Genomic DNA, 13,333 nt, shown 5'->3' on the forward strand with positions numbered 1-13,333 from the left:
GCTTGCATCAAAAGCCTTTAAAATTAGTATTTGATTTAATTTCAAACATTTCCTAAAAAATAACATCTTTAACCTCAGTTTTAATGGGTTAAAAACCAGTCAGAATCTGGCATTCTACTGGACTTTTTCTTCACAACCGTTACCCATGGCTAACATCGCCAACATCGCTGACAAGGCGGATCACCCAGAAAGCAGATGAGAAGATTTCGCTAATAGCGGAAGCCCTGGGCCAAACAAGATCCGAGATCCGACTCGGCAGTGCCGGCGGAACCGCCTAGTAATTAATAAATTAAAAACAAACCAACACGCACATGACAATGCAGCGGGAGTGGTAGAGGATGAAGATGAGGTGGAGCAGCCGAGGGAGCAGAAAATTAGTCGAGAGGTAAAATTAGGCGGGACAAAGGATAATCAAATGCTGATTTATGGCAATTTCCAGGGCAACTCTTTGGATCAGCATCAGGCTCCTCGCCTGCACCCTCGCCCTCGGCCATGACTTCCGGTGCCAGACATTAACGAACGTCAGCTGTGTGAGGTCCTGGCGCTCCGATCTGACCCTCATTCCCCGTGTCCACGTCCGCGTCTGCGTCTGCTCTTGTGTCTGTGAAAATTAGTAGCTAATTTGGCTTGTCATCATTATCGTGTGTTGTGCAAACATTTGTCCGTCCCGCTGACGTGGTGAGAGCTCCATGAGAGCTGACTTTTGGGATCCGCCGGAGCGGTGGGACAGCTCCAAGGCAAGCCAAACAAGCCGAGCATGACTGGGCATGGGCTTTGCTGTAGGTCGACCTCCTCCTCTTTCCAGGGGGTTCACCCGGTCATAGTGAGTTATTAATTGAATTTTCAGGCATTTACATGGGAGCTGAGTGGTCTTAGGTGAGATCACCTCGGCCAAGATCGGTTAACTAAGTAAATCAATCAAAGAAAGTTTCTTTTAAAACTAATAGTTAACAGGAAAGTTTTGTGATATAAAAAACAAGAAAGAAAACTAGCTCAGGGTAGCCGAAATTGATATACACTTGCAGTTGATTTGTAGGATCGAATCGGAAATATTCGCATTCTTTGAATTGATTATTATGTTAGTTTTGAGAAGGTAAATAAATCTGCATACTTATTTTAATGTTTCAAAAAATTCAAATTTTTGTCAATTTTTGAAAATTTTAACCCCTTGTAAAAATTTGAAAAAATTGCCAAAAATGTATAATTTTTCCTGCATGCCTAGAAAGATTCGCCTGTCGATGCAGATCAAGAATATATATGATTTATAGGATCGGTAACGACTCCTTCACAGTGTTTCAGACCTTGAAATCAATAATCAAGGAGGTTTCTATGACACCTAAATTAAGATATTCTTAATGAATATTTCTAATAAAGGAAGAATTTAATGCAGTTGATTCATTTGAATTTGGTAAGTTTTAAGCACTAACCACATTTAAACATTAAGGTTTTATTGAGGGGTTTTAATAGGTGGCTTATAATTACTTTAATGAAGAAATTTTATTTTTTCCTTTATATTTCAGTTATATTTTTAAACAAAACCCATTGTCTTCCCATTAATTTCTTCCTGTGTATCTCATAGTCTATAGTTTAGTAATTAAACATTTGAAACGCAGCCAAGCGTGGCCCACATTCAATGTCATATTCAAGAAGCTAACAATCTTGTGAGCTGTCCAATTAATAGCGGCATTCCGCATATTCATGATCCGTTCGATCAATAATCGTCGATCGGTGATAGACCCACGCTCTGTCCGACTTCAAGCGGCAATCTTTATGGGGAAAGGGGCGTGTCTCGGGCATTAAACGTTATTCAAAATTATGCAAATGAGGGGAGAGACTTGTCAAAATGATTAAGACTCGGCGGAGGAGGCTGCGGCTTGTTTCGCAAGGGGTAAAAGGAGGGAGCGAGAGGCGAGTGAATCAAAAGACTTAGGCAACGAACTTGTTTTGGCAAAACCGCTTCCGCGAGCGGGGAAAAAGAGAGTGAGCAGCGAGAGAGAGCTGGCAAAGCTGTGCCATAAATTGATTCATAATTCGCATTCAAACGATTAATGCTAATCAAATTAATTAAGAAGCCGAAGCAGAAGCAGAAATATGCATCCGACCCGTGATTAATGAGACAGACAGCCCGCAAATGTCGGCTCCCAGGCAATTAGCCGAGTTTTATTCACTAAATATAAGCTTTGATTTCGTTTCCGCCTCGCCTAAAGTTCAATGACAGCCGAAATCAGAGGGGAAAAGATTACTCTAATCAAGTGTCTGACCTTAAGCGAACCAGGGATAATGCGTCAAATGAATGGACTTTAATCACATTAGGAGCCATTTTCCCCTCGACCCGTACGTGAGAGGCTGCCATCATAATGCCTTTTGGCCAAATTGTTTCCAATTTCGGCGAGCTACGGACGTGTGCGAAAATGAGAAATCGATTTTGATTACAAGCCGCAGAAATTGCAATCGAATTGCCTGGGGGGCGTGGCTCCCCCAGAGTCCTGCGAGTTCCCCGAAAACAAACACAAATCGAAGCCAACACGAAAGTCGAGTGGAGTCGAGTGTGTAAATTTGCCTCCACTCAGCGAACTGTTCGGCGGCATTAAACCCCCCATACGTTTACAAATCAATTTGAGTGGCAAGCGAGCTGCTAAGCTGGCCAGAAAATAAATTGCAATATATTTTGCACCCTCTCCTGGCCCAACAAATCCAGCACGCGATTGTTGAGTACGTGTAAAATAGTATTTCGAGTCGCGGCGCTAATCAAATTTAGAGAAATGAAACCCAATCCCCAGCGCGAAACTTATTCAATTACCCACTTTGGTCGCATATGCATTCAAATTAAATTATGCTACAATAGCAACAACAACAACAACAATAACAACAACAACAATAGCAATGGCAAACAATAACAACAATGTTCCGTCTTGGCTATTACAGCCATAAACCCGACAAACACGAATCGCGTGCAGAAACAATTTAAAAAACAATCAGCTCTGCCAATGGCACCGTAAAATATATCAAAATCCCGGGAACGAAGGGAACCAAGGCCCCAGACCTTAGCCAAGGCGCCTGTGCTGCCCACCCACCCAAAGGGTTACAAGGGAATGTCCAGGTGAGGCGAAGGTGAAGGAGCAGGGCAGGGCAGGGCAGGCAGGAGGGGAAACAGGGATCTGTGACTGGCGGCCACTTTAACACTTACCCCAAAATGGTAAAAGTTTAAGTAAACAAAAGTTGAGTGGAATGCTCGGAGTTGGAAATGCCCTACACAGCAAGGGACAGACAGGCAGAGGGATACAACGAATATAAATGGGGAGAGTTTTATTAAAATGATAGAAATAAAAGGTGTACAGAGAAAGTCAACTTATACATTTTAAACATATCCCAATTATTGTATCGTGTCAGCAGGTTCACTATTATTATAAGAATTGTGGAAATTATTATACAAGATTCTTCAATTTCAAAAGAGTGTAAAATAAACAATTAAAAATTATTAGGGAGCAACTTAATCCTATCTATTTTTATATTAAATGTTTAGAAAATGTTTGAAATAAAGATTCTTCTAATAGGTTTAACCAATTTATGGTAGATTAACTAATTGAACTTTATGATTTATTGGTGTACCACACCTGCATTGATGCTTAAATTTAACACGTTTTAAATTTCAACACCATTTAATATTAATTTCGAATTGAATTTCAGAATTTTACTTCTACTTACTAAGTAGTTTCATAATTTTCAGCACATCTGCTAGTCGCTTAGGCCCAATCTTCTTCCTCTTTTCGCCCCCTTCCTTTCTTTTTCGCCAGCCCCTTTTACGCGTTTCATTTTGATTTCATGTAAATTGCCTGTCGACGACAACAACACCAAACACCAAACGAAACAACAACAAAAGGCACAGACAGCACAGCGACAACTACAAGAACAACAATAACGAGAACTGCCTCACGACACCGAACCACTTCCCACCACACCACTTTCCCCTTTCCACACCAAAAAGCAACTCTCTTTCTCTCTTAGATTGCTAGCCGTGCTCCCATTGGTGAACTTCTTTGAAAAGGGGGCGGTTTCCCAACGATTGGGGTAATATTGGAGAAGGAGAGAGCAGAAACAAACAAGTCAGGGAAAAAGAGAGAGAGAGAGAGAGAGCAAAGGAAGCAGAGAGGAGTTACATGGCCAGGTGAGCACGGCAGGTGTCGCCGCTGCAATTTACCCCGGTGCCTCCGCCTAATGGTAATGATTTTGAGTCAAATTAAATAAGCTACCTTTGGGATTGTTGGACTGTTTGTTAGGCTTTCTGATTACCAACAAAGTCTGACTTAAAAGAGGGTGTGAGAGAAACAGGGGGAAGGAGAGAGAGATGGTAGCTAACCAAAAAAAAAAAAAAAAGCGACGGCAAATGATAGAAACAAAGCTGCCTTTTGACCTCCACAACAAATGCTCACCTCTAGATGTATTGGATTTATTAATATTTTGTTCGAAATGAATATAACTTATAAATTTGCATAATAAAGGTGATTTTTATTTATAGTTTAAGGGAAATATTTAAAATTTTTGATGACTTAATGGTATTGTTAGTAAACTTATTATTAGTAACAGGAAAACTTTTGTGTTTCTATTTTTAAACTTGTTTAGGCTATTATACTTTTAGTCAGAAGCTTAAAACTAAGTGAAGGAATCATATACGACCCTATAAATCATATATATTTTCAATCAGCATCAACAGCCGAATCGATCTGCATACCAAATTTAATATTTAAAAAATTCTACATTCTTTTTCATTTTTGATAAATTTAACGATAAATTGATAAATTTACCCCTTCTCTATTTTTTAAAAAAAATTAAAAATTGTTGAAAAATTTATTTTTTTCCCGAACATATCTAGATCAACTCATCGGTTAATGCTGATCAAGAATATATGGTTTCGGAAATGATTTCTTCACTGCTTTACGAGCTTCAGACTAAAATTATAATACCCCCAAATGATTATTACAATTTAAATATTTATCTACAATTTTATATGTTCATTTTTGGGAAAAGTAAAGTTTAAAAATAAAATAACTTAGCCAAAAATGCAGTAAATTTAATTAGGAAAGCGTTCCTATGCCAGTTTTTACAATTTTAATAAGTCTGCATACTCAATTTTAAATTTAAAAAAACTGTAATTTTTTGCCAATTTTTGACAATTTTAACGATGTATCCCCTTATAAAATGTTCAAAATTTTGAAAAAATTATATTTTGGTAGGAACTAGCTATTTCGATTTAGTTTTTTATGCTGATCAAGAATATATATGATTTATAGGGTCGGAAATGATTTCTTCACTGTGTTTTAAGCCTCTGAATGAAGTTTTAATACCCTCATATTAAATTTTTGTCTATAATTTTACATTATAATTTTTGGGATGCCTAAAGTTTAAAAATGTAATAACTCATCCAAAAATGCATTAATTTTAATTCTTAAAGCGTTCCTATGTTAGTTTTTGTTGTCTATAAATCTACATACTTAATTTCATTTTTTTTTTTTAAGTACATGTTTTGGCAATTTTTGAAAAATTTAACGATGTACCCCTTATAAAATGTTTGAAATTTGATAAATTTTGAAACAATTTTGCCGGACATAGCTAGTTTGACTCGGCTCTTAATGCTGACCTATAATATATATGATTTATAGGGTCGGAAATGACCCCTTGACAGCATTTTAAGCTTCTGACTAAAATTAGAATATTTGCAAGGGTGTAAATCCTATAGTAACAAACATCCGATACTCTTTGATACTTAGGACTATAGTATGCACTTTAAAAGTACAAACCAACATTAATCCATTACATTTTTAAGTTTATGTCTTTAAAAATAATTGATCTAATTATATAAATATACTTTTTACATAGCTTTCAACTTCGCTAATCTAAGTTATCAAGCCATAGCTATTAAAATAACTAACTTTCATTTAATACTCAGGCTGTTTTGATATCCTAGGGAATATAACTGTCCAAATAAGGTTCATAAATATCGACTCTTTGTAGAATCTACCAACCATTAGGAACTCCCCCCCTTTAGTAGGCACTAATTGAATATGCATTGCTAACTGACTGTCAACTGGTCGCACACTCTCCATACCAAGTAGGTGACACCTTAAAACGATCCGGCCAGCGATCGATCTCTCGATCGTTTTGGCCCATCTTCGGCGGAACTTGTTCGTCACTTTATGCCTATCTTTGGGCCCAGAACGCCGAGTGCAGATGCAGATACAGGATGCAGGGGCAGAGGCAGGGGCGAACCAAGATCGAATGCCAATCACGCGTCAATTGCAAAGGCCAATGGCCATAAAGATGCGAGATCGGAGATCGCGCAGATACCCACATGGAGATGGCGAAACGCCTGTCAATGTTGATGAGTTGATTCTGCGGCTGACAGCCAGAGGTCCTTATGAAGGAGCCGGTCAACCATCCAGGATACTATAAATATTCCCCCTGGGTGACTAATGCTCCAGAGGAGCAAGGGGAGCCAGGAGGAGTCGGAGGTGCCCCAAGATGAGGGCAAACGCCGCTTATCGCCGCGTTTCGGTTCTCGTTGGTTTTACGAACCATTTTGGGGGCTACATCGTACGCCCTGAGCTGTGATAAAGCCATTAACAATTTATTAGTCTTGTCTATCCCGTGTTTTTGGGATGTATCATGACTCACGTGCGGGTTTTGATGGGTGGCCGTGACTCACTCGTCACTTGTCTCCCGTCACGGGTTCTCTGGTTGATCTTTTGGAGAGCTCGGTCACCTGCCCAAAACAGAACTTCTCCTCCTTATCGGACCCCAATTCAATTAAGCGAACAATCAATTATGATTTGTCACGCGAGCACCGAAAATAAGTCGCAGGTTTGACAGAGCACCCTCTGGGTCCTCATACACTCCTCTTATCACCTGACGCGGGCCTCTCGTTTTATGTTTGACATTTCTTAATTATTGATTCTATGTTTTCGCTACCTTTTGAAGATTGAAACACATGTTCCGGAGCCGTGACTACGAAACGGAAATGAAATTAATTGGAAAAGTGCGTAAAGTAATGGAATCTTTGCGGAGTATACCCCCAAACATATAGAAATAGTGAGGTCACCAATGGTTGAAGTTGTGATAAAAAGGGGATATCTATCATTCAGCTCAAGTTAGTTGTATCTGATGAATTGAGGATCGTTATTATCCTTATTTCGATATCAAGGGTACCTTCGATAGATGTATGATTGGTAACGAAAAGAAGAACTTCACTCTCTTCGCTGAATATAGTTTTAATTGCATAAATCCACATAGGTATCCTTATGTATCCCCATGAGATATACCATAACTTGCCCTGGCTTTTAGCTCCCCAACCGAATTAAGATCTCAAGGGACTGCTGCCTCTTCTCAAGAAACCCCTTTGACATGTACACGTCGTGACCCAGTGAACCGCGTTTGTAATGCTATCAATAATTAAGTGCCACTGCCACCTCGAACGGACAACGAACGGACAACGATGTGGCAGCCGCTGGAGAGGAATTGCAATTGGATTCTGGACACAGGCTGGAATTGGGAGCAAACCAAGAGGAAGCCAAGGAGAAGGGGAGATCCCTGAGCACGGGACTGAAACAGGGGCCACGAATTCATAATAAGCGGCGGCTGCTGCATAAATTTGCAACCAAAAACAAACATTCCAATCGAATGTGTTCGAGAAATAAAAAATCAATGGGGGTGTATCCACAGAAAAATACTCTTAAATTTGAATTAAAGGTTGAATATTAGAGGTTTACGAGGAGTTCCATTGAAACATAGTGCCTTCAGTATATATTTATTAATATAAAGGAAAATTTTACTTTAGTATTATATAGTTTGACATTATTCACAAGTTTTCTATCATTCCTCTGCTATAATTTTGCTAATCTCACACTTAAAAAATATTTAAATGAATAATTTAAAGATGCAGATTTAAGATAAAATAATACATCCTTGTTCAAGCTATTTACTCCTGCCAAGAACGTATTCCTGAGATATACTAGAGCACCTTAAGCTATGGGGAAATCAATAATAATCTTTATAGAGTTTTAGATGATATATCAAACTAAGGATTTGCTGAAATCTAATGGAATCCTGGACACTTATTGTGTCGCATTTTTCTCTAGATCCTCTCAAGACTTCATTTCTTACATTCCCATTAAGATTTGTAACTGCCAACCCACATCTCCTGGCCATTATACCCTAACCCAAGTGTAGTTCCGGCTGCACAGACAGTGCGTAGCACACGCAATGCAAAAATCTTGTTGCAGGCTGTAACAAGTGGGCGGGGCAGGGGCAGGAGCTGCTACCGGGGGCATGCAACATGTGCAAATGCGCATGCGTAATTATTGAAACAAGTTAATTACTGCGAAGGTGCCTCTGCAAACCGACTGCGGGTGCAGACTACGGCTGGTGGCTTCTGGTGACCATTCGGCTAATATATGCAAGAGCCAGCGCGCATTCCAGAGCCACAGAGTCCGCAGCCGAGTCACAGATCCTTTTAAGGCCCGGCCAAGGCTCTGGCACAGGACAGGCGAGGCCTGGACAGGATTGCAGCTGCAGCGTGATCAAAGTGTGAAATGACTTGTTGCTGTGTGATACCTGAATACAAATTGCTTGATGCCTGCTGCCCAACCCAAAACATTGGCCCCCAGTCCCAGCCTCAGTCCCATCTCAACCAGCGATCTCTCTTTTGCCTTTCTATCGAACCCGATCGAACCTTAATTAAGTTGTTTCCTCAGTGGCTTCTTAGGAAAATGGGGTCCAGAGCTATGTCTTCCCGCTAACCGCTGACAAATGGTTCCAGCTAATGAAATTATCGCTAAACTCAAAGATCTTGCGAAACCCATAAACACGAGGAGAAATGTTCCAATAGAATGTAGAATGTTCAAATGACCTCTAAATGGACAATGGTTATCTTATCTGGTTATTGAAAAGCTTTATAGCAACATAGCAAGTGTTTATAAATTAGAGAAAGATTATGTTTTAGTAACAGACCACTATGGGTAGGGTTTACCATTAATATTTGCACTTGAATACAAATATTTTAAAAGGGAATTTAGCATAAAAGTAATGTAATACTTACTGTCTTTAGGATCTTACATTTTCTTGGCTCTTATATCAAGAACCTACACAATTACCTATATTATCTATATTACCTATATTAACTCTTTGTAAATAAAATCCCCAACTATCATTTGTTTAATTAAAAATCATATGAATTCTTGTGTTCGTGTTGATAACAACACAAGTGTGATTAGGTCGAGGCTCGAGCTCGATGAGTGTCCGTCCAAAATAAAACCACTGAAACCAGTTGAGATTATCGCTTATGGCGATATCGCCCCCGAAAAAAAAAAAACGGACGTCAATCATATTCAATTAAAATCAATTTGTCTGTCGTTTTACGCTAGAAATAAATAAATAAGTGACTAAAAGATGACCTCGTTTGGCCACCGATTCGATGTGTTTCGAGGCTGTTGAGCAGTAATCGGAGAGGAGATCTCCTTCCTCTCCGCCCAAGAAGTCGGTTCGATTTCAAAAGATGTCCCCAGAATGAATTGTAAGCTGTCTCTGTTACCGAAGTAGGTGTACCTGTGAACAGATAAGAATCGTGGAAAATCGAGATTCAATTCTTTCGTTACAAGCCAGAAGTGTTCTCTGCAAATCAGATAAGAAGAACGGTAGGAGATCCCGTGAGCACGCGTCTGCAACAGATGGCAATCAAAGCCCTAGGTCTACAGGCCTCCAGGTCCAGCTTCGATCTCCAATTAGCTAATAGGAAAGACCCACGAAAAGAAGAGAAGCCCCGCGAGGAGAATAATACCCTCGATCGGAGCTCCATGGGTCGCCTTTGTTATGGCCAACTAATTACGAGAGTCTATCGATTAATAATAAAAGGAGTCGCTCGCCATGGTAGTTCCACTTTATTTGCATTTTTAATTTGTTCCTAATTAAATATTCATCTCTCGGTGCATCTCACGCTGTGTCACTTTTATGGCACTTGATTTATTCGAATCTCTCTGATTAATTGAAGCCGACTCGTGGGGAGAAAGTCTTCGAGAGCGGAGAAGACGGGAAGACTTGGACTCTCTTCCACGATTAGGGCTCGTTACGGGATTATGGAGTCTAAAGGTGTGCGTCCTACATTCTCATTTGCTACGGTTTATTTTTACGCTTGAGCCGCATAATTTAATAACCCTCAGACAGAGCTCTACCTATATATATATAGATATATACCTATATATGAGTGCTGCTGCTGGGCCGTTCCGTTCCGAAGACAAATGGGTTTATTATAAGTATGATGGCTCGAAAAATTTATGCGCGCTATTAAATTGTTTATTAAACGACCGCACCAAGCCACCAAATGGCGAAAAATAAATCGCTTTTCACTCTACACAATTTTAAAAATCTCCCTCCGTCCGTCCATCTGTCCGGCGGCATCCAATTCCCCAGTTATGAGCTCCCAATCCCGCTTCCCTTCTTTTCCCCTCCCAAAGGAGCAGCTACCGCTCGTGCTGTTGATGATGAACTCATTTGTCAACGTCACCCGCCTCACTCTCCGGCGCGGGAAGATCCCTCCCTGCCGCCTCAGAGGTAGCCCCCATCTCCATCTATTTAATTACCAATATATGTTGGCAAGTAGCCCCAGCATAATTGCATTGCCTCGCACCTCCTTTGAGGCGGTTAAGTGGGTACAGTGGGGATAGAGTAGGGATAACCCAGAAACTGTTGGGTCTTAGGATCTTCTCAGATCTTTTGGGGGAAACGTTATAATTCAAATATAATACCCTATATTATGTATATGTTTAAGATTTAAGGTAGTTGTTCTTGTTTATATATATTCAAGGTATATGTTATGATATAAATATACGAAGTTTGTTGGATACATACATAGACGAAACACTTTTGGAAATATAGTATAGACAAGAAAGGAATTTAACTTTGGGAAACTGAAGTACCTCCGATGTGTGTATTTGCATCATGAAAATTGATCATAACTAAAACAAAAATTCATTAATTTCAATTCGAAAACCTTTCCTACTAATAAAACTGCATACTGAATTTAAGATTTAAAAAAATTCAATTTCGTTTGCCAATTTTTGCAAATTTTTACGATGTAACCCCTTTTAAAAATTTAAAAATTTGCAAAAAATTAGATTTTTGTCGGACATAGCTAGTTTAACTCGGCTGTTAATGCTGATCAATAATATATGTAATTTATAGGATCGGAAACTACTCCTTCATTGCGTTTTAAGCTTCTGACTGAAATTAGAATTCCACAAAAAAGAATTTAATAATTTTTAATAATTTTGGAACCCCACAATTTAAATACCCTTGCAATGAAAATCGATTATAACCAAGCCAAAAAAGCATTAAATTCAATTCGGAAAACATTCCTATGTTAGTTTTTTATAGATTAATAAATCTGCATACTCAATTTAAAATGTTAAAAAATTATAATTTTTTACAATTTTAATGATGTAACCCCTTATCTTTTTTAGCAAAAATCGAAAAAATTTCAAAAAATTTTTTTCAACCGGACATGGTTAGATCAATTCAGCTGTTGATGTTGATCAAGAATATATATGACTTCTGGGGTTGGAAATGATTCCTTCACTGTTTTGCAAGCTTCTGACTAAACGTACAATACCACACTTTTAGTCGGTATTTGTCTATATTTTATAAACAATTTTGTCAATAACTCAAATTTGAAAAATCTCATATTTAAGCCAAAAATGCATTAATTTCAATTCGGAAAACGTTCCTATGTTAGTTTTTTATAGATTAATAAATCTGCATACTCAATTTAAAATGTTAGAGAATGACAATTTTTGACAATTTTAATGATGTTACCCCTTTTTTTTTAGCAAAAATCGAAATCGAAAAAATTTCGAAAATTTGTTTTTCAACCGGACATGCCCAGATCGATTTGGCTAACGATGCTGATCAAGAATATATATGATTTATAGGGTCGGAAATGATTCCTTCACTGTTTTGCAAGCTTCTGACTATATATCTAATACCATTATATCCAGCAACCACTGTACTCCAAAGACGTAAGCGACCACCAAGCTGGATTCTGTGTGAAACGGAAGCCGAGCTTAGCGCGATATTAAATTTAAGTTGCTGTTCTCAAGGAAAGTTTTGCAACTCATAAACGAGGTAGCTCCACCCCTCGCGGCTTCCAAGGAGGTCCATGACTGACGGACTGACAGGCCGACGGGCCTCCTTATGTGAAATTTACATTCATTAGCTCGTTATCAATCTTTATGCGCCTTTATGCGTTGGCAACTTTTGCGGTTGGCCCTGGGCCATCTCTCTTTCTCCCTTGGTTGGGCCTGCAACTAATTACAAAAAGTAATTATATTTGAACCCGGCTTAATGCAGAAAACCGGCGCCACAAAGGGCCAGGACGGAGGAGACCGCGTGAAATCAATAAATTAAATATGCAAACTGGCCATCGATGGGCATGCGAGAGACTCCTCTCAGCCACGCAGAGGAGGAGGCCAAAAGGAACCGGCTGCCAAGCCAAACAATCCTAGATTAACGAGCCTCGACTCCAGCCCAAAATGGGGTGTGGTCCGTATACGGAAGCCAGTAAAAATAAAACTAGGAATGTGGAGGGGGGAACGAGGAGCTGGAGGAAGAAACGAGCCATGAGGAACTGCAGCGGGCATCCTACATCATTTACAAGTCAATAAAATCAATTTGGGCAGCCGAAGAACAAACAAATTGCCGACAGGCAACAACACAATAGCACACAGGATATTAGCATTAGGATAAACACACACACACTGCAAGAACCTGCTGTACAGCAGGGGGTAAGATGATAGCTCTAATTAAACCTTAAGTATGAAGAAAATATTTGGGAATGATTTTACAGGTTATATAGTTAATTATTTAACTATAGTTACCGAAATGTAGTTAGTTGGTTTTGTGGCTTAAGCAATAAACAACATAGTCCATTTAAAGTCTTTAAAATGAGAGCTTAATATGATCTGGCATAGAATCAAAGTTTGTCTTATACTTAAACCATATATTAAACTATAACTGAAATTTACAAAAATGCTAATCAATTAATATCCTAAAATTTAAATACAATAAAAATTAACTACTTAAAAAAATTATGACATTTTAAGTGTTTATTAAATATTCATTACATAACCACACAATATACATCTTCAACTTGATGAAATACTTCTTAATTCAGTTATATTTCTTTATCCCCCAGTGTAGTATGGTATATCCTATCTCACATGGCATGCCTCCCTTGGCCGCAGACCAATTATAATTCTAACGATAGGCCCGAAACGGAACAGAAGGTTCCTCA

The 13,333-nt window shown here is 38.9% G+C and overlaps 1 protein-coding gene across 1 annotated transcript in view; it reads right to left on the reverse strand.

The window, feature by feature from the left end:
* Positions 1-13,333, reverse strand: part of Ent1 (Equilibrative nucleoside transporter 1) — a 57,013-nt gene that overhangs the window by 5,222 nt on the left and 38,458 nt on the right. The window lies entirely within an intron of this gene.

This window comes from Drosophila serrata, unplaced genomic scaffold, assembly GCF_035046125.1.
Source record: "Drosophila serrata isolate PLE 108 unplaced genomic scaffold, ASM3504612v1 contig_275, whole genome shotgun sequence".
NCBI classification, from domain to species: Eukaryota; Metazoa; Arthropoda; class Insecta; order Diptera; family Drosophilidae; genus Drosophila; species Drosophila serrata.